The sequence below is a fragment of the Nyctereutes procyonoides genome, unplaced genomic scaffold (genome assembly GCF_905146905.1).
Source record: "Nyctereutes procyonoides isolate TBG_1078 unplaced genomic scaffold, NYPRO_anot_genome, whole genome shotgun sequence".
In the NCBI taxonomy this organism is placed as follows: domain Eukaryota; kingdom Metazoa; phylum Chordata; class Mammalia; order Carnivora; family Canidae; genus Nyctereutes; species Nyctereutes procyonoides.
In genome coordinates, this window is record NW_026575126.1 from 43,632,902 (window position 1) to 43,656,250 (window position 23,349).

The window sequence follows — 23,349 nt, forward strand, 5'->3', positions numbered from 1 at the left end:
TATATATATATATATATATATATCCTTGACTGATATATCTGATACATATATAGCCAGTAACAAGATAAGGAACCCAATAAAACATAGGCAAAAGTTTCTTTTTTTTTTTTTTTAATTTTAATTAATTTATTTATTTATGATAGTCACACACAGAGAGAGAGAGAGGCAGAGACACAGGCAGAGGGAGAAGCAGGCTCCATGCACCGGGAGCCCGATGTGGGATTCGATCCCGGGTCTCCAGGATCGCGCCCTGGGCCAAAGGCAGGCGCCAAACCGCTAGGCAAAAGTTTCAAACAGACACATCACATAAAAAGATCTAAAATTACCAATAAGCACATAAAAATAATCAATATTATTGGCTGGCAGGGGAATGAAAAATCAAACCACAATAAGATATCATTTAGCCATTTTAGAATGGCTAAAATAAAAACACTGGTAACAGCAGTTGCTGGCAAGGATATAGAGCAATTGAAAGTTCCAGGGAATCTGAAATGATATCACACTTAGACAACACATTCAATATTTCTTATAAAATTAAATACACTTGCTATATGTCCCACGAATTCCACTCTTAGAAATTCATCAAGAAATGAAAACATATGTACATACAAAGACTTGAATGTCAACATTCATAGCACCTTTATTTCTAATACTCTAAAACCAGAAACAATTCAATGGTCCACCAACAGATGAATGGATAAACAAATTGTGGTATATCCATGCAATGGAATATTATACAGCTATAGGAACAGAATGAACTACAGACAAATAGAAAAATATCAAAACAGTAAGCTGACACAAAAAGCTACAAACTCAATGAATCACTGTACATGAAACCCTAAAAAACACAAACCTGATTTCTACTGACAAAAAGCAGATCCGTGGTGGCTGGAAAGTGAGAGAGGGCCCAGGGAATTACTGAGGAAGGTCAAACTGGGATTTTTGTGGTATGAAAATTTCTAGGTATTGATCATAGTGGTGGTGACTTACATGTTTTTATTTGTCAAAACTTATTAAACCTATGCTTAAGGTGGATACATTTTATGTATATAAATCCCATCTCCAAGTTGATTAAAAATTTTATGGAGAATTATGACCCAACAGCAAATGTGTAAGTCAGGATATGGAACAATATAAAATTTGAACTCATCATTTATAGTAAACACACCTACTCCTATACAAAGTTAAGCCAAAGAATCCAGAATAAAATTTTTAAAATTAATTTGCATAGGCAGAATTTCAACATTTTATTTCCTGTTAATTTTATGTTTTCTGTGATAAAAGGTGTTGGTTTCATAATCTGGAATAGTAATAAAATGATTTTCCTAAATGCTAATATGTCCTACATCTCGTGGTCGGCACTTTACTTTAGGTTTCCTGGTTACACCCAGATTAGGGCTTGGATGACCCTAGTCCCTGATTCAACTGACCAATGTCAAAATCTCTCCCATTTCCTTTGTTTGTGGTGGTGTTTTCTTCTCTGGCTTGGAAATCAATGGTTTCCAATACCACTTCCCCAGAACATGGGCTGTCACTGGAGTGTTCATGTGTCACCAGGAGGGCACATGGATGCACAGATTGCTAGGACCTCCCTGTAGGTTTCTGATTCAGTAGGTATAGAGCAAGGAGAGTCGAAGTCAAAAGTGTAGTTCATGGGTATCACAAATTATTGCCACATGAAAATAAATGGTAGGTATTAAGTGCCTATTGTGATTCAAGTCATGAGCTGGGGCTTTGCATAAGCTTTCTCATTCAGTCCAGAAATAAAGTCCTAATTCAAGAAGTGGTACTATCCCCATCACTGTCTCCAACAAAAGAAAAAAAAAATAACACAAACACAAGGACCCATAACTATGTAGCACTATGCTTGAAAAAGCAGACTTAACTCATAATCTGTAGGAACTACAGAGGCAATTTAAAATAATTGAGTAAATAATTGCCTTTTTTTTGAGGAATGTTCTGAGCTAATTATCTTTTTACTATTTATTATTCTCATTACACAGGAGCAACTTCATCAATGACACTTGAGGCTAAGCTTTAAACACAAGAATGGTAAATACAGCCCCGTTATCTCCAGTGTCCTCATCGTTTTCCATCTTGAGCTCTCCCAACAAAATACTTGGCACTGACTTATAATAACGACATGTATTAAGTGTGTGCTGTGCCCCAGCATTGTTCTGGAGGCTTCACATATATTGATTCACTTAATCTTCATACCCACATGGAAGACCAGGTACAATGATTCTTCCTTTGCCTCTGTCTTTACATTGCATTTCTCAACTTTCAGTTTGGTGAGCCAACACCTTACCTAACTGCCTGGCCTTGGGTTCAACATCTTTTTTTTTTAATAAATTAATTTTTTATTGGTGTTCAATTTACCAACATACAGAATAACACCCAGTGCTCATCCTGTCAAGTGTCCCCCTCAGGGGTTCAACATCTTGACCTCACAGCGCATTGTTTTTCCATTCTGCCATTTCACCTTCTAAGAAAAACCATGGTGGGAGAATTTATAGCAGTGGAACTTTATATTTAATGGGGACGGGGGAGGGAAATGGGGCTTAGATGAGAAACTCCTTTAAGAGTAAGTTTGGAAAGCATATAAAATCCCATCTCTGAATCCCTTGAAATATTGGGAAGACCTCAGAGACTGGGTTTCCTAACTTACATATTGGATGGGAAGTTGGACATGATCTTATTTAAACATTAAAAGACAAATAAAATGAAATAAAATAAAATAAAAGACAAAAAGAGGACACCTTCACATAACTGGGGGAGTTGGGGGCATGTCATTCCTGTCACCAGGACAGAGGAAGGCATGTAGCATCTGACTTCTGCTACGGCCTCAAGTTCAGGAATGTTGGAGTTAGTTTTGGAATTCAGCAGTTTGAGTTGGATTCAACTTGAATTATTTTTTTTATTTTAGAATTATTTATAGCGTTTTTGAAATATTAGTGTAAGATAAAAATCATGTGTATTTAAGATACATCCATTGGGCAGCCCGGGTAACTCAGTGGTTTAACGCCGCCTTTAGCCCCGGGCCAGATCCTGGAGACCTGGGATAGAGCCCCAAGTCGGGCTCCCTTCATGGAGCCTGCTTCTCCCTCTGTCTGTGTCTCTGCCTCTCTCTCTGGTCTCTCATGAATAAATAAATAAAATCTTAAAAAAAAAAAAGATACATCCATTACCTAATGAAGTTACTGTGTGTGTGTGTGTGTGCGTGTGTGTGTATGTGTGTGTGTGTTGAGAACTCCTGAGATCTACTTTCTTGGCAAATTCCAACTCTACAATGCATTATCATCAGCTATAAACATCATGCTGTACATTAGGCCTCCAGGACTTATCTTAAACTGAAAGTTTTTATCTTTTGACCAGTATCTCTGCATTCCTCCCAACCCCCAGCCACTCGCAACCACCACTCTGCCCTCAATCAACTTCAATTTCTTGCAGAATTCTTGACTTGAGTGAGTATCAAGTATAATTTTAGGACAAATTTCTCCACTTTTTTTTTAGTTTATGTGGATTGCTCCTGCCCCCTCTTATGGAAAGGGAGAGAAGTGTAAAGATGAAGGTGGTTTGGGGTACATTAAGAAAGAGGAGGATTTCACTCTGAGGAGGATTTCATTTCAGATCTCTCATGAGTCTTGAAGAATGAGACTAGATCAAAAGAAGAGGAGGCAAAAGGAACAGTAGTCAGAGAGAACCACATGGACGAATGTGCAGGGGCAAGAAATAGCAGAATGTATCCTTCAAGAAACCTGAAATTCCGCTAGCCTGCCAAGGGGGTAAAATGTGTGGCAAGACATAAGCTGGAGAAAGGGTGAGAGCCAGCTCCTGAAAAGCCGTGTGTCCCTTCATCTTGACTACTCGGCTACAGGGGAGGATGAGAGCACCATCTTCCAAGCAAGCCCCTTCCTGACCATCTCTGGGGAGGTGTGTCTTACACAGCAGGTCTGTGTATGCAGCTAGTGTTTGAAAAGCTTTTCCTTCATGTTTCTTGATAAAGAAGGTTTTGCAACATCACTCACTACATTAAAATGCTTTCTTAGCTTCAGGGGATTGAAAGCATTTTTATTATGTTCCAACATTATTTATCCTTCCTGTACACAAGAGTGAAAAGCAGAAATCCAAAGAGAAAAATCCTTCTAATGTCTAAAACACAGCCGTGGTCCATTTGTCTGCTACTGCAGAGGTTGAGAGATGACAAAATATGTAAGAGGAGGTTGTATCTGCCCCCACCTTCCCAGGATATGTAGACGGGTGGAGACGCATGGTCCATGACTCACCACCAATCCCTCATCCTCACCCTGGAAACCCCATATCCACAGGACGCACAGCAGACCTGCCTTCCTCTACCAAGCCCCAACTATCCAGGTCACATTGTCTGCAAGGTCCTCCAAGGCCAGTCTTTGATCAGAAAGAAAATCATCTCCCAAGTGTGACAATTAAATAGTATCAGTAGGCACTAATGCATTTGCAGGAAATTCACAAACTCTTATTATTTAATAACAGAAATTAATTTTTTACAAAAGTGTCCAAATGGCCTTATGACAGAAATTTAATCCAAATCAACTTGAGGTAACTATCTGAGTGAAATCAGCATTTTTTGGACAACTCAAGGGTTGTGCTATGTATTTCCACAAGTGTTATATATATATATATATATATATATATATATATATATATATATATCACAGAGGGTTGTTTTTTTTTTTTTTTTTACACCCCTCAGATGGAGGAGACTTTGCTTATCATATCTATCCATACTAGAATTGACTCGGATGGACTTTACCATGACGGGGTCAGCTGTATACATCTATCCCAGCTGGAAATAGCTGAGTAGTGACTATTTTCCATCTGGCCCTCAGGTTATAGGCCACTCTGTGTCTTGTCCATGCCTTGGTAGGTCAGCCATCTATCTCTCATCCTGGGGACCCCAGCAGGCATGGTAGGTTTCTCTTAGGCTTCCCACCTTGCATGCCCTGGTGCTTTCCCCTCTTTCCTGATGACAAATGAAGGCATCACAGCCACCTCTGCATGAGACCAGATGCCTCCTTGTATTTAACAGGAAATAATGCACAGCTTCTCTATAGCCTTGGATCCCCTCCCTTAGCTGGGAGTGCTTCCTGGCACAAACAGGTTTGTTGACTTATAGAAGTGCACAGAGTACAGGGTCTTCCTGGGAGATTGAACAGCCTCCAATTCTAAGCTGCTTTGCTCCTTCCTCTTTTGAAATCTTAGCTGCTGCACATTTGTGCACATGCATTTTAATTTATATAAATACTTTGGTTGTAAACTTAATTTTGTCCCTTTTATTTTTTTCATTGAGCAAAAATCCTTGGCCTTCCTTCTCATCTCTCCTTTTGTCAGTCTTAGGAAATCTAATTTAGCGCAGGCAGGAGAAAATACACCGGACAAGGCCTCAGCATTTAATTCTAAGAGGCTTAGAATGAAGTTTAAATATTCTCTATGATCTCTCATTCCTTGGGTGGTGGAGGCCCAAGGGACAGGGACAGAAATAAGGGACAAAAAATTAATTTCAGAAAACAAAATCCCAGAAGTCAAAAATATAAAGAACGATTACTTTACCATGTGACTATTGGACAGTCACAGAGTACAGCCTCTTCTAGATGTTTTTTATACCAGGACACTGAGACATTTCCCTTGCTTGCACAGACCACCCTTCACTCCGCGGTGTAGCCTTGATGTACTTTACTCTGATGATACGCTTTCCACCAGGGGGTGCCCTGCCCCCTAATCAATTGGGGCATGAACACTCCCAGTTCTTGTCAGCCACACATTTGCAGACCATCTCCCGTGTCACCGCCTCAAAGGGAATTCAAATTAACATGAGTGTGTTGATTTCTACTCATCTTGCTTTCATCTGATTTCCAAGTTGGGGGAGTTCTTGTCTATGATTCTTAGTGAAAGAGATAATAATAGCACTGCAGTCAAACAGAACCACAGACTCTGAAATAAAGGCAGACCTAGTTCCTAATCTTGGCTCTGCTCCTTACTGAGTCATTTTCGGCTCCTGGTGCCCATTTCCTTAATAGTGAATTACAGATAATAATGAATAGTGCTGTAGCAAGGGGTGGGATGAAATGTCTATGAAGTGTTAACACTACCTCGCACCTAGTAAGAGCTCAATGGTAACGCTTTGTATTTGTTATGTCCTTCAGTGGCCTTTGTTTTACCCACTTCATTGATATGTAACTCATCTCTAGAGTGACCAGGAAACATAATAGGATGAGAATCTACTGTGTGGTGTGACATTTTTTCCACAGCAAGTAGAAAAATGGCCTCCTTCGAAGGAAGGGCCTTCACCTACAGAATAGCTTTAAAATACTATGCCAGGCACCGCAAAGCAATTCTAACACATGAAGTCTGAGACGTCAAGAAAACCTTGGCAGGGCTATTTCTCTGGGGGCCCCAGAGGATTCGAACAGGTGCACAGTCTTGACCTCACACAGCAAAGGCACTATTTTTCTCAAGCATGAAGCATGACTGCACACTTCGTAGAAGACCTGGAGGCCATGGCCCCGGGAAATTGGAAGCTTGGAAAATAAGCACTCAAAAGGTGAAATGCTTCATCTGGTTATTAGAGAAAAAGAGAAAAATGTTTGCCAGGAGTGGGGCCTTCAGCATCCACATGGATATGCTGAATGCACCCACCACGGTGTCCTTGGCTTGTTGTTTGAACGCTATCACCCCACGGGAATGGAGAGAGGGTAGGAGCTTCCCAGCCTTCATCACTGAGATCTGCAGATTCTGAGAGGGATTTGAGTGGGGCACAGGGGATGGCAGTTTCTCTGATTATTTTTTTTTAAATGTTGTATTCCCCAAAAATGTGTATTCAAATAGAAACCAGGGGAATATAACAATCTTCCATAATCCCACCCCCAAGAGATAGTAACTGATCACTACCTGCTGTGAGCTCTTTCTCTGTTTTCCTCCCTTCATCTTCAAACAACCCCCTCCAGGGATATTTCCATGCCATCGATATCTTAAATTAGATAGTGCAAGGACTTCCAGGAAATTTACTGAGTTGCAGGATGCCTCACCAGAATCCAGTTCTGGAACATTTTCATCACCCCCCCTCCCTGCTGTTAGATCCTTCATGGTCATTTAGAATTCATCTCTGTTGCCTTCCCAACCCCAGGTAACCACTGATTTATGTTCCACCTTTATAGATCTGCCTCTTAGGAAGAACTGCATAGAAATGGACTCATACGGCATGTGGTGTACTGTCTACCTTCTTTCACTTAGCAACATGTTATGAAGGCTCACCTGTGGTGTAGCACGAATCAGTATGTCACTCCTTTTCATGGCTGAGTAATATTCCACGGGGTGGAGAGCCCACATTTTGTTCCTCCGCTCACCCACTGGTGGACATTCAGGGTGTTCTGAATGTGGGGGTTAATACAAATTGTGCCTCTGAGAACGTGCACGTGTTACTCATATGTTTTGGTATCTCTAGGGTCTATACCAAGGCATGGAAATGCTGGGTCATCTGATAAATATGTTTAACTTTTTAAGAAACCGCCAAACTCTCTCACAAAGTGTCTGCATCACTTTACATCCTCAACAGTAATGCAGGGTTCCCACTCCTCCACCTCCTCGCCAACTGGTTATCGTCTGCCTAGTGGATGACAGCCATTCCAGTGGGTGTGAAATCTATTTGTACCTCGATGGGGCTTTATTTAATCAGAGGAATCATTAAGATGGAAGCCTCAGAAATCCTTCGCCACCTTATCGCATACACAAACAAGTCATGCTCTTCCACTTATCAACAGTTTTGCTTTCTTTTCACTCAGTTTTTCCCCTCTTCTCTCCATTAACATACTCATGTGCATGAATACATATTGTGTGTGTCACAGTTTAAATTATTCTGAGGAAACCTGGCAAGGCAATTGCTGCACAGGTGGGATGTTCTCCCTTCTTATGCCCACGCAGACCTTGCTAATCATTTCTGCTGGGTGCACACAAGACCTCAGATTCGTTTTGCAGCACAGAGTTCCAAGCAGCTGTTATCAACCAATTGGCAATGACACAAAGAGTGGACTCAATTTATCATGCTCAATATATAACGTTCTGTACGTTGCTTTTTCATCAATTATATTTATATCGTATGTATTAAACATTCTTTGTGAAAATAATTTTAATGGTCTATAATATTCCATCATATGAATATACTATAATTTATTTAACCATTCACATATTTTGAATACATAATATCTCACTGGTTTATTTCTATTATAAACAATGCTGCAGTGAATATATTATATATTTGTATACCCTCAAAGTGGAATTATTGGATCAAAGAGTAAAAGGTTTTTGAATCTCTCAACACCTCAGGAGGGTGTTCTTAAAGGATAACATTAGTTTTCACCCAATTTTTCTGATGGTTGGAGGTCTAGGCTGGTAATAGCTTAGAACATCTCCTGAGATCCTAGAAAGATGGTAGAGCTTTCTTAAGTTCTTATTTAGCCCTTGGAATTGATGAGACGTCCCTGGCAGGTTTATTATGTAAATAAACCTGTTTTTAGTTTTTCTATTCAAAATGGCAAAGATACTATTTCTTCCTTATTTACTTGTTCTTTTACTAAGTAACTATCTCTAGAAACAATCTTCAAAAGCTGGTAAAATAGCTCAAATCCCAGGATCTGTTGAGTGTGCTCTAGGAGGATGTAAGCAGAGAACTAGACATAGTGGGTAGAGCTGGTTTCTTCCTTGGGGAAGAGAGACCTGGCTCGGCCCAAGGTCCTGCCTCCACAGGAGGATTTCAGCATGGAAACAAACAGAGGAGGAGAAGCTGCTGCACACAATGTTGGGGGCACAGGCCATCCCAGAGGTGTCAGATGGCTCCCTCTCATACCTCACTGTACGATCTGGTTTCGCTTCCGACTTCCAGGAATGATGGTCAATTCTGAGTCAAGCCCCCAGTTGCTCTGGGTCCTGTGCACCTGGGACTGTGTATGTCACACTATCCCTGGGGTCTGAACAAGACTGTAACATATCACCCAGAGGCAGACTTCTGGGCAGAAGGTTTCCATCAGATGTTTTCCCCTAAAATCCTTCTCCTGTGTTTAGTAATATACCTCTAGCTCTCTATGCCTTTGCTTTTCTTAAAGAGTTCAAGCAAACCGATACAGCAAAATGTCCATTACAAGAATTATCATGGCTATTCTCTACTCTTGAAGGCATGATGATGGTGAATTTAATGCAGCCAGGATTTAGGGTTATGTAGTCAATGGAGGTTAGGGCTGAAGCAAGTGCCAGGAGGCTAGGGGTGCTGCGCTACTGACTGCTGTACCCCAAAACGTAGTAGATGTTCTAGAAAGATTAGTGAGTGCGACAACGTATGTAAAGATTCTTAGTAGCTTTAACATGAGCGAAGGCATACCTACAACAATTTCACTCCAGCAGGAAGGAGCACGATGTCCTCCAAAAGACATGTGCAAGAACGTTTATCATAGCATTACCTAAAATATCTGAAACTATTAATAATCCTAATTTTCCTCAACAGTAGAATGGGGTCGATACATTGTGATACATACAATTTAAAAAGTAGGATGATGCACGGCAATAAAAATACAACTAACTACAGTAATATCACCACAGAGATGACATTGAATAAAAGAAGTCAGACACAAAAATGTATATGTTGCATTAACCCCTACAGATGAAGTTCAAAGATAGGCAGACATAGTATAGTTGTCTGTACTATGGAATTGACCCTCCTATGCAGCAGGAAGTTCACACAGAACTCTTTGACTCCCAAAAGTTAACTACTAACAGCCTACTGTTGACCAGGAACCTTACGGATAACGTAAACAGTCTATTGATTCATGTTGTGTATTACACGTATTATATACCCTATTCTTACAAGAAAACAAGCTAGAGAAGAAAAAAATATTATTAAGAAAACCATAAGGGAGAGAAATACAGTTATAGGACTGTACTGTTTTTACTGAAAAAAATCCACATAGGAAAAAAAGAGAAAAAATCCACGTAGAAGTGGACCTACACAATTCAAACCCGTGTAGTTCAAGGACAACCATATTCAGTGATAGAGATCAGAAAAGTAACCTGGGGGATGGGCAGCAGATCTTGTCTGGTATGGAGCAAGAATCAATAGCTGAAACCATCCCATACGTTGATTTGAGTGTTATTTCGGTGGATGCAAACCTACCTATGAACTCACCAAGCGATGTGTTTAGATTTACATGTTCTGCCCTATAGAAGTTCTAGCTCAATTTTTAAAAAATGCGCTTCCTAGTACAGCATCACAGCTTTTCATAACCTGACTCTTCCCTCCCTCAGTGCTCATATTTTGCTATGCATATAAGCATATTTTGCTACTTATTGCTAACCAGTAAGTCCCTGAATACATACCACGTATTGCTTCACTATCAGGATTTTGCATGTTCCATTTCCTTCTCGCTCCTCCTTTAAGCCTGAAAAACTGCTCTATAATCTTCAAATACCATTTTAAATGTCATTACTTTTCAGGATAATCTCTTTGTCACCTTTCCCCCAAGACTGCATTAGCCAGGTATGCTTCTTTTCACCTTCCCAGTGCTGAGTATTTACTCGGAGCCCAAGCTGAAGCAAAATTGAGCGTTCTAGTCTGTCTCTCCTACTAGATTCTGAAGTCACCAAGGGCAGGGACCCTCTGCTGAGCCCCAGCTTACAGTACATTGCCAGGCACTTAGCAGGGCCACAATCGATGCACATTGCATTGAATTCTGAATCTCTCACTCTCAAGAACGAAGACGTAGCATCAGCAGCCTGGATTTTTCTCCTCCCAAGAGTGTTGGTGTTTGTAAGGGCTTTTGCTAATGTCACACTGACATATTCTTTGCAAAGGGCCTGTTGGAAAATTAGATCAGGTGGTTTCCTCACTGTAACATATGACACTTTTCTAATTAGGGCAATGTTTAATTTACTGTCTCATGGCTTTTTGAATAAATATAAATTGTCATACTAAAGTGACAGGTGTAAAACCCAGGATGGCTGTGTTAGAGAGGTTAATCTGCTGTTAATCAAATCAGTTCTGCTTGACTTTCTCCCGGGGAGTGAGAGATAATGGCCCTGTTTAACTGGAGATTAGCCAGCTTTTGGCTGGAAATCCCTCAGGGCTCACCTGAGCCTCTTTGTGTCTTGTTCAGAATGAAGATATTCAAATGTGCTGATAATTAAAGTTGGGACCTTCTCCCCCCTTTGGCATCCCATGAAGTGAGGACATTTTCCGGGGCCTTTCCATTTACCAGAAGGATTTTTCTCTTAATCCCATAAATTCTGGAATATTCTAGAATATTACTACCTTCCCCCACAAAATTCTAAATCCCTGCCTGCAAGAGAATTGGAAGTCTCCATTCCCATCACCACAGCACAACTGGGGTCCTTGGGCATGACAGGGAGGTAGCCTTCTCCCTGATGTGGTCCATGAATGTGTCTCTGGCTAGGGACAGATTCTAGTCAGAAGACAATGGAATTGTTGGCACAAGGAATTATGAGATTGGGACACACATGCAGAATTTTTTTTTTATGATAGTCACACAGAGAGAGAGAGAGAGAAAGAGAGAGGCAGAGACACAGGCAGAGGGAGAAGCAGGCTCCATGCACCGGGAGCCCGATGTGGGATTCGATCCCGGGTCTCCAGGATCGCGCCCTGGGCCAAAGGCAGGCACTAAACCACTGCGCCACCCAGGGATGCCCACACATGCAGAATTGATCTGGGATCTAGGCAACCACTACATAGGGAGTCTCCCAAAACTTTGTCAGGATGACATCATGGCCTTCCTGCTGTAAGGAGAACAGCCATGCTTTGTAATCTCAGGGATCTGCAGCCTCAAGAGCGCTGGGGTTCTTACAGGTGTCAGAGCAACACTATGATGGGCTTCAGCTCTAGGCATGAGGCAACAACCATGGTGAGTGGCTTTGCAGGCAACAAAGCTAAACGGATAGGAATGAGAAGGAACGCCCTATTCTGGGATTCCCAGAATTATCTTACAAAGATTTTGGGGAGATTGAAGGCTTCATTATATAGGTAGTGGAGAAGCAAACAGAATATGAATCACCATTCACTTGAACGGTCCATCAAAGGAAAGTGATGTGATGGCATGATTAAGACCAAGGACTACAGAATCAGAGAGCTAGGTTGGAGTGCTAGTTTACTATGCAAGTTATGTAGCTATGAACAAGTCACTTAACCACTCTGAGTCTCATTAGTCTTCTATGTAAAATGGGGCTGTTTGAATATGTGAGATAATATGCATAATGCGCTTAAAACAGTGCCTGGTTGTAGAATCACTAAATAAGCATTAGTTTTCACCGTTCTAATCTCCACCATTATCACGAATTCATCATCATTACCATGATCACCATTATCATTGTTATCAGCATCCCCACCAACCAACAGCATCCCTACCATCGTTGTCAGTATTAGTACCTATAGAATATGGAGAACTGAGGAAATTTAAAACATTGGCTTTATCACCTCCACTATTTATAAATGAAGAAAGCATTGACCAGAAGCTTGTCTGAACCACAGAGTTCATCAGCTAATGCTGAGCTCAGCTTTTTCATGTGCTACAATCCAATGTTCTTTCCAAAGAGAGGGTTGATATAGAGCAAAGAGCATATGAAAGAGGACAACAGTAAATACTGTAAAATTGTATATCCCCACTAATGTAAGATATGGCATTATTACACAATTGGTGGATTTGAAAAAAAAAAAAAAGAACATGTCCCTAATTACTTGAATTTTGAGGTTTTTTTTTTAATTTCCCACCTAGAGATTAATGATGTAGTAAGGACAGACATATTCTCTTGCATCTTTCCAGCTAACATTGCATTGTTAATCTCCCTGGTGACCCTGAATTGTCTCTGGATTTTCGGAGAGGCAAAACAATGTATCCACTTATTCTCCCGTAACTCAGCCAGCATGTAAAACAAATAACTGGGTTGACACGTCTGAAGTGGTGTGTCATGGGCCAAACAAGGAAGCAAGACAGTCCTGCTCTTCTATTTATGGACTATAAACCCTTTACGGTGGCATTGATGAAGGGTTTATAGTCAGTACACAAGCTGGTTACACCATAAATTGTAATGTTATATGATAAACTGGGACTTTATAGCAGTAGTAGATATCAAAGAAAAAAATGAGTTGGAGTCTGAAAGGATCTATCATTGAAGATACTTGCTTCAAGTTTAAATATTCAAGCTTGTTTTTGTCTTCATTTCATTCAAGCATTGGATAATTCATGTTCTTCTGAGTGGGGATTTATAGATTTACCTGGAGATCAACTCTGTGAAAAAGAGAGACAGAGGGAGAGGGAGAAAGAGAAAGAGAGAAAGAGAGAGAGAGTGAAGGTGCCCCGATGGTTAATGGCATAGTCATGATGTGGATAAGAAATAGAAGGGAAACACTGAATTATTCAAGCATTTGGGCTTTCTATTTTTATACTGGCAGATGACAGGTAAGGCTTCCCCCCAGCGTGGGGCCTGCTAATATGGCACTGTTATAAGACATCACGGTTACTATATCGAGAAATAGAAAATATTTACAAGGGAAATGTGTTGAACATAACTTAATTGCCTCTAGTTTACATTAAAGCTAAAAGCAGTAAAATGTCAACAAATGTTAATTTTGCGGCCTCTCTAATGGGCAGGCACTCTTTCAGTTCCCGATTCCGTCCTTATTCATTACCGAACCGAAATTGCTAATATTTACTTATTACTTATTTATATTTTCATTTGAAAGTAAAAATAAGCTCATTTGCCATAATAACGGCTTAATATTTCCAGTGCTCAGAAACTGTCTTTTTAAAGATTTCTATTAATGGCCTCTCAAAGAAGAAATCAGAGAGTTTTCACTTTTTGCATATGGAGTCTGAGGAAAGTATCATTAACTTAGAACATGATCATCATTCACCATGGTGCTTACTTAGTGCTCTGGAAAATAAGGGGCTCTGAATTCACAGAGAAAAGGAATGGCTTGACATTGGCTGAGGGCTAAAAGCAACCTGCCAAGAATAAGAGCTCAGAAGATCCATCCCAGAGTCTGGGAGTTTAGCCTCCCCTCGTGTTTGCAAGCCTGAGATTATTTGGGGTTGACCTGCTGGAACGTCCCATCCCAAGTAACTTGGCGAGAAGTGGGAGGAATTGCCTCCTCTGAGCTAGGCGGCCTGTGGTCCGAAAGTTGTCAGGAGATGCTCTTGGGCAGGTATCAGAGACCAAATTCTCATCGATTGATTACTTGCACCTGGATTCTTAGAGGCCCCCAGATGGATGTTACCTGTGTGCTCCCAATTTTCTGAAAGAACTTCCACGGGCTGTAAGCTGGAGATCATCCCCATTGGCCTAGGCCCCATCTCCCTAACCATAAGCAGCTTTGGCCAATAGTTCCTGCACACCCACAGTGATCTTCCTAATCCGACTAGTCATAGAACAACCAAGCCCCCCAGTTTTTCTGAGACCTAAGGACTTCCTAGGACAGGAGACCTGAGGTTTTAAATGCAGAGAATTTCCAACAAACCATGATATGTTATTGGTCAGATGCTACTAGGGACCCTGAATTCCCAGAAGTGGCGGGGATAGAGACATCCAGTTAGTGGCTCTAGGAATCTGCATGAATCTCAGAGAGGGTGATAAGGAAGGTGCACAGTGATCTGCAGAGGTGAGGCTGCAGGTGGGGGCAGTGAATACCTAGCTGGTGGGGTCCCGAGCAGGGAAGGGAAAATCCAGACCACCTTGCACAATTCCGATGGACTGGACATGGCTGTCTGGAGATACGTGTTGGGAAGTACCCTGGAGCTATTTCACCAAAACTTCAGAGTGGGGAAGTGGTAGCAGCAGGTGCATCACTGACTACCCAGATGTGGATGAGAGAGAGAGACTACTGACCAAGGACTGGGTGTGAACATGGAAACACTGATTTAAAATGAACTTTAAGGGCAACCCAGGTGACTCAGTGGTTTAGCACCGCCTTCAGCCCAGGGTATGATCCTGGTAACCCGGGATCGAGGCCCGCATCCGGCTCCCTGCATGGAGCCTGCTTCTCCCTCTGCCTGTGTCTCTGCCTCTCTTTCTCTGTGTCTCTCATGAATAAATAAATAAAGTCTTTAAAAAAATAAAAATAAAAAAGTAACATAAAATGAACTTTAAAAAAAAAATCTTACTGAATAAACTAGAAGCAGTCACAGCCAGCACAGGAAAATGAGAAAGCACACGCGACTTTGATATAGACGATGCTATGTCCTTTTCTCTCTGCATAAATATATTCTAAACAAATAACACTGTTTGTCAACCTATTTCTTTGGTTTGTCTTGTTTTCTGCAGAAGACAATATTGTTGAATAATATCTCCGTCATTAAACACCATTCTGCAGTTTTATCGCAGATGGCTGTGGAGTGTATTAGAACACAGAATATGCCCCCAAAAGGCTTAAAAGCTCTCCCATCGTTAGACATCTGATCGCTAATGTTCACCCATTTTTGACCTACAAACATGGCAGTTTCGTCCGATTCAACCTAATGACACATTTGCTCCTACCCCAATCTAATAAAACATTTACTGTGCGGATAATGGTAATGTGCACTCTGCTGGTTAGGGTTTGCACACTTCCCTGGTGATGGCTTTGGGGGAAATTCCAGGAAGTGAGTTGGCTAACTTGAAGGATAAACTTTAATCCTAAGGACAACACATCAACTTTTTGTGCTGGAAGGGATCTGCAAGTCTAGCCGGCACTCATTGTAAAAAGGGAAAAGCTGTCCCTGAGGCTTTGGTGACTTGTTCAGGGCTGGGGACAAGTGACAAAGCACCAGGGACAACTCCTTCCAAAGACACCCCTTATAACTAAAGTGCAGTCCTGCCACGCCGCCCAGCGCCAGTCCTGAAGGAATGAAAGCACCTGATCCTCTTGCCAGTGATGCAGATCTGATGAAGGCAAGATGGGCATTTGTGCACAGCATTTGGAGGATGAAGCTGAGGAGGAAGGGCATGGTCGGATCACTCTGTGATGCAGAATCAGAGCGAGGCTCTCCCAACTACAAACAGCTCTCGACATTCTATCTTCATCCATTTATGACTTCACTTATATTTATTACTTAAGGACAGAGAGTTGAATAACAAGGTTTTTATGCTGTTTTACTATCTCCATTTAAATAAATGCACTCAAAAATATAATTTTGTATCAATGCCCCCAAACCCACTATTTTTCTCATGTTCTCAGGATTATGTCTTTAAGTACATCCACAGGCCACCAAAAATCATCCCATTTCCCAACAGGACATAGCACATTCTGGCAAGTGCTACATGCAAAGATATTCTGAGGTCACTTCTCACTCTTCTACTTTTTAAGAAAAGTAAAAGCTGATGAACATGGTTTTTGTTTTAACAAAACTGCCTACTACAGATATTTAGAATTGGATTATAATTACAGTAACTGCCTTGGAGTTTCCAGCTTGGAAGAACTTGCCCTGCCCAAGGGTGAGGCGTTATTAATAATTGTGCATTGCTTTGCTGCAGAACCCTTTAGACTTTGCAGACAACCCACACATTGCTTACTTCCTTTCATTCTCAGGCAAGCAGGTGCGGGTTTGCAAACTGGCTGGCCTATAAAGGGAGGGTGGGGAGAGAGTGAAGGGACAAGCAGGCCACTGCAGACCGGCAGGCGCTGGGGTTGGCAAGCAAGGGGCCTTACCTTCGAGGCTCGTCCTGGGCGCTGTGAGGCCTGCGGATCTCTGCACAGGCCAGCAGGTCTCTGCATCTGCTGCAGGGTCTCTGCACCTGCTGGAGGGTCTCTGCACCTGCGGGTGGGTCTCTGCACCTGCGGGCTGATCTCTGCACTTGCCGGCGGGTCTCTGCACCTGCAGGGGGAACCCTGAGTCTACAGAGAGACCCTAGCAGGCCGGGCCACATCTACAGACAGAGGGTCTCCACCCCGCCTCACCCTCCAGCCTGCTTCCTCACCCGGGCTCCCACCCCCGGGGGCCGGGTCACCAGCCCCTTTTCCCTCTGGCTGACCTCCCGCATCACCTTCTCAGCGGCCAGGCCCGGCTTGGTCCCCAGCGCTGGGGCCCCTTTGTGGGTTGGGCACGGATCACGGGCAGGCAGCGGGGGCCCCAGCGGGGCGCCCACCCAGGAGGCTGCGGGTCTAGGGTGCGCAGAGGCCTCGCGGGTCGCCCCCCCACACCTGACTCTCCCCGGGCCCAGCTCACAGGGCAGCCGCTGGTCTTGTGCTTCTCCAATCAGCCGCTGCTGGCTCCATTTTACAGACAAGAACAGTGACACGTGGACGCTTGACAGCTTTATATTTACCCAGAAGACTCGTTGAGGCTCTAAGATGGTAAGTCACGTTTCTTTATAATAGTATTGGGTATGTGCCCTACTAAGGATCAGTGGGAGAATCAAGTGGTTTATAATTTACAAAGGTCTTCATTTTTGCCTTGTAAATGGGAACGCTTGTATCTGCCTTCTATTGTACTCTTGATTTACATATATCACTGATAGGACACTCAGCCAACTGGTCTGGCTAGGAGTTTTCTTTTCAAGCTAGTGGTTCTGGATGAGTGTTAGAGTCACTTGGGGATATTTTTAAAATATACTGAATCTTTTGGTCGACACCCAGAGATGCCAATTTAATTGATTGGGATGGTGCCTAAAAATTGGTATGGAAAAACACAAGCATCTCAACCGATTCTAAGGAAGTGTCCTGGGTTGAGAACCATTGGTTTACCAGCACTGACACTACCCAGGGTCTAGTTAGAAATGCTGACTACCCTTGGCAGTCAGAGGGTGATGAGGACAAGGTTTCCCTACTATTTGTATGTGCATTATTGTTTGAGAAGCCCTGTACTGCCAAGGGCAAGCGTCTACCCTGTGCATGTTTACCAGTGGTGATGTGGTTTATCACTTACAGTGTTCCACCTGAGGTTGACAACTGAACTCACCCTGAGAAAAAACAAGTAATGTGTGAATCAGCATATCACCCTCACCGTTTAGGACTGAAGACACATATATAATCTTCTTTGGCTCCTCCCAAAGATTTGAGTGTTGTGAGTCAGCATTCCAGCACTTAGCATATGATTTTCAGTAGGTGGGGGCCATTGTACACTGTCCCTTCAACATGAACTTAAGTTCAGGCTCTAGATAATATTCATTTTTGTAGGAGTGGGAAGAGGCCTGGGAATTACACAGCCTCCCTACTTGCTGCATGGTCTTGCTAAGTGACTTCATCTGAATGAGCGCCACTGCCCTCAGGAGAATGAAATAAATTTACACGTTTGAATTCACTAATGCGGGATCCCTGGGTGGTGCAGCGGTTTGGCGCCTGCCTTTGGCCCAGGGCGCGATCCTGGAGACCCGGGATCGAATCCCATGTCGGGCTCCCGGTGCATGGAGCCTGCTTCTCCCTCTGCCTGTGTCTCTGTGCCTCTCTGTGTGTGACTATCGTAAATAAATAAAAATTTTTAAAAAAAGGTCTATCTGAATTCACTAATGCATGATAGGAACCAGGTGAGTGTGAGCCCAGATGCCACAGGTGGTTTGATCTTGGGAAAACATGTTCAAAACTGACAATCTTTTTCTTATCCTTAAAATGTGGAGAAAGGTTGGTAGAGATGCCTCGGTATTAAATGAGAAAAAAACACACACACTTTTTTAGAAATGTATTTAGCAGGATGCCTGCTGGATGTTTGCCTTCATCATTACCATTACCTTCTCCATTTATGGCATTTGTATTTAGATTGGCCTTGATTTAGCAATTTTGACCTAAAAAAAAAAAAAGGTGCAGGGGAGTTGGAAAGCATTATTACTTGTTGTCTTTTCTGCTTTCCCTTCCCTTTTCTTCCCATCTGTAGAGCTACACTTTCTTTGTGTTCTGATTTTCTCTGATGTACCTACAAAACATCTCCCTCATTCGTTCAGATATCACATCATGATTGTGTTCTTAGTGATCCTTTTTCACAATTTCTGGCATCAGGAAGGGAGAGGGTTTTGACTTGATAAGTAACCTCAGTGATATGCCAAGATTTTAATCACCAGAAAGAAACCAGCAGTGACCATGGTCCCTAGAAAAGCCCTCCAAAAAGCACATGAAACTGACTTGATCTCAGTGATAAAAATCTAGGTGGAGTGTGGGGCCAGGGTGTAGGAATTCACCTTTAGAGATGAAAAGTGGCCAAAGACCCCCTCTCCCTGAGCCTCCTCAGCTCCAAACAGCTGCTTAACACATTAGGTTACATTTCTTAGCGTGCATCCCTCCAGAGTGAGCATTCCTCAACTTCCCATCAATGGCATTTTTTTTTAAATAGACATTTCCAAAAGAACAAATGAGCCAGCCCCTTCCCTCCCCTCTCCTCACTCTACCCAAAGTTGGAGAATCACTCTGCGGCCCCTCTTTCCTGCACAGAATTACCCAATTATCTCCTAAATTATAAAAGGGAAATCTTCTCCACCAACTGTTCGTGGCAGGGCCAGGATGCGCAGTGTTGCAAAACTGTAGCAGAAAAAAAAAAAATGTAAACAAAAGAATCCACCGAACAGGGGGGCAAGCTGTCCACATATGCCGATCCCAGCGGCTTCAATCAAAGGCAGAATTGCTTCCCCAATAAATGAAGCCAGTGCAACTAATAAACTCAGGCGCTAATTGCTGGCTGCAGATGTATTAACTGAAGCAAATGTGATGCTGGCAACCATTAATTATCTAATGAGGCCAGCAGTCTTCTGATGGGGGGGGGCTGATTAAATATTAAAGGGTGGCATATGGAATGTGCCAGGAACAAAAGATTTCAATCTGAAAAAAAAAAGAAAGAAAAAGAAATGAACGATGAAAAAAAGTGAGTTTTCTTTCTTCCTTTTTTTTTTTTTTTTTTTTTTTTTTTATATAGACAAGAGCCATCCCTGTGTAAGAGAAAGGTAATTAAAGTCCCATTGCTAGCAAAAGTCTCAAAGTGAGTTCAGGGAAATCTGACTTCTGAAGCTTTAGCACAGATGAAAAGGTTTCACTTTAAAAGATGGTGACAAAACATTCCCATGTAAAAGCAGTTGCCTTTGTTTAACCCTTAGAGCTTGGGTGGAAGCCTGCTGTTTGAGCTATTTCTTCTGCTTTTCCTTGGGGGAAGTGCACTTGCTGACTGATTCAAACCAGAAGGCTTGCCAATGGGTCCCAGTGGAAGCTGTTCCCAGCGTGGTCTTTAAGCTTCTCTGATGGGGCTTGCAGATGGAACCACATCAGGAGTCACTCTTGGCAGGACAAGAGCAGTACACCTGGCACCCAGCTAGCTAACCTCTTGACACACGATCTCATTTCATCCAAAAAAAACAGGCTGGAAGATAGGTATTCCCCCCATTTGAAAGCAAGATGTTTTGAGTCCGAAAGGGGGGTAGAGTGACTTGCTCAAGGTCTCATGGCTATTTAAGGAGCAGATCTGAGATTTAAATCCAGGATATAATCAGAAGGGATGAATACCTACCATTTGCTTTAACGTGGATGGAATGGAAGGGTATTATGCTGAGTGAAATAAGTCAGAGAAAGCCCATTACCATCATATGGCTTCACTCATATGTGGAATATAAGAAATAATGAAGGGGACCATAAGGGAACGGGGGGGGGGGACTGAGTGGGGAAAAATTAGAGAGGAAAACAAACCATGAGAGACTCCTAACTCTGGAGGAAAAAACAAAGGGTTGCAGAGGGGGAGGTAGGTGGGGGAATAGGGTGACTGGGTGACAGGCACTAAGGAGGGCACCTGATGAGATGAGCACTGGGCATTATACTATATGTTGGCAAATTGATTTTAAATATTTTTTAAAAATCTGGGATATAAAAAAAATGATCCAGGATATACGGAGCACCTGGATGGCTCAGTTGTTGAGCGTCTGCCTTTGGTTCAGGTGGTGAACCCGGGGTCCTGGGATCGAGTCCTGTATTGGGCTCCTGGCATGGAGCCTGCTTCTCCCTCTGCCTGTGTCTCTGTCTCTTATGAATAAACAAAATAAAATCTTTAAAAATCTGGGATATATATTTGAATATCTTAGCTTGTAACCATTGTACCATATGCCCCCTCCCCCCAATAAAGACAGTTTAATGGACCAAGTGATACATGAATCATTGCTTGTGTGACACCTACTTCCAGTAGAAAAGTAGGGAACAAATTTAAGTGGTGTTCTGATTGTCCCTTGGGAAGGCGATAGTCCAACTTTCAAGAGTGTTTAAAATATAAATATAGTGATGTCTTCTGTGTAGCTGTCTCTGACCCCAGGAGGATTCAGGGTACCAGATGCCCAGTTTTCTGGGTCTGAGGTGCTTCCTGGACAGATAGGATTTTTAGTGCTCAAGCCGGGACAGTCCTGGGGAAACCGAGGTGGCTAGTAACCTTAGTAGATACAGATGAAAGTTTTTCCTGGTCCTCTTAATTTAAAACCCAAGTTACCTTTGGGTGGCAGTTTTACCAGATTTAAATCAAACTTGTATTCAGGAGGGATATCATTCAGAGTCAGGGATATAGTAAAAACATGCCACTTGTTGCACTTGGGTTATGATCCCACCCAATGCCTCCATTGGGTCACTTGTTCTTTTGGACTCTGTCAGTTTCCTAGCTAGAAATTGAAGTGACTGATGACGTGCTCAATCCCTACAGTTTCTTGCAACTTTAAATTTATTTGAGTCCAAAGGGGAAGAAGAAGAATATTCAAACCAGTGTCACTGATGACAGTAACCAACATTCATAGAGCTTTATTTACTGTTAGTAGAATTATCTTGCATCTCTAATTGTATTCTACAAACTTGAGATAGAGGTAAGCTTTTGAGAGCTATGTTGAGAAAAGTAACACTCATTGATCTGCAGTTGTTACAGAAAATTTATTAGATCAAACATCATCAAAAATGAATCAAAGTCTCAAATTGAGACCATAGACATTTCTTTCTTGCCCATTTTGTTATCAAAGTGTTGCCTATCCTTGTGCATTTTAATGGTGGCCAGATTTTACCTATATAACATATTTGTATAAAAATTGTTAAAAATATATATAGATTATACTATTTCATAAATACTGAAAAGCAGCTTATTGCTTCCTTTTTTTGGCCAAGAATTTTGTTTAGAGCAGTTCTTTTCTCTTCCCCAGATCTGTAACCCCACACCCTCTAATGTATATTCCGTAGCATATTGCTTCAATGAGTTGCTACAGAAAGAAAAAAAGAAAAAGAAAAAAAGATTCTCTACCAGCTACAGATACATTCAACAACTTGGATGAATCTCAAAACATCATGATAAGTAAAATAACAGATTCACTTTCAAAGAGACAAAACTAATTTGTGCTGAGAAAAAAAAATGCAAGTGATTATTGTTGCTGGCATGGTGGTGGGGAAAAAAATCAGGTAAGTGGTTTCCTCTGGGTAAGTGGGTGGAAGTAGGGATTCACTGGTAAGGGGGACTTGGGGAACTTTCTGGGGTGATAAACTGGGGTCATACAGATCTATACACACTTGTCAAAATGCTTTTAAAAGTAAGAGTTCTTTAAAAAGTTTTTTTTAAAAAATACTTAAAATGTGTGCATTTTGCTTTTATGTAATGCTGACCTCAATAAGAAATAGAATCACAGAATATGTCAAATTCTTATTAATAATACACATGTTGAGGGGTTTATGTTTGAATAAACACTGATGTGCTACAGTGTACTTTAAGATGCCTCCAAATATAAGATGGATCAATGAATGAATAAAAGGCTAAATAGATGGATAAATGATAAATGGATGAATAGATAGGTGAGAGATAGGTGAATGGATTAATGAATGAATAAGGCATGAATAAGTGGATGGATGGATAGATGGATAGATGATAATCCAGTCTTAATTGTAGCATCTGGGCAGTGAGTACATGGGTATTCACTCTATAATTGTTTCAACTTTTCCATTTGTTTGCAAATTTTCATAATGAAACATTGGATAAAAATAATCAGATCATAATCTTAAAGAAGGTTCTATATTTAAGAAACGCTGCATGCTATTTATTTCTCCCATCTTCCCCTTGGGGGTGGTTAGAGCTCAGAAACGTTAGAGGCTTTAAGTCTTGTAGTTAAAACAAGTAAACTTTATCGTAATATTTCCTAGAAATATTTCGTTATGAAACTCTTGGTTTTATTTCTGGTTTTGTGTTTGTATTAGTGTTGTGGTGGATCCTTAATTCTTTGCTACACTTTGGGGCATACTACACTGTCAGGATGCAACATGAACGAGTAGGATTGGGTATCCCGTGAGAATGAGCACTCTTTAGAATGTGTCAAATCATGCTTAGGATTTGACAGTTATTAGAATTGGAGTTCTTTCCATATTGGGCAGAG

General features: G+C 41.7%; 1 long non-coding RNA gene across 1 annotated transcript in view; it reads left to right on the top strand.

Moving 5' to 3' along the window:
• Positions 1-16,676: 16,676 nt before the first annotated feature.
• Positions 16,677-23,349, top strand: part of LOC129520225 (uncharacterized) — a 28,830-nt gene continuing 22,157 nt past the window's right edge. Inside the window, exon 1 of the long non-coding RNA XR_008666529.1 lies at positions 16,677-17,356. This is a non-coding gene — a long non-coding RNA (uncharacterized LOC129520225). The remainder of the gene's footprint in view (positions 17,357-23,349) is intronic.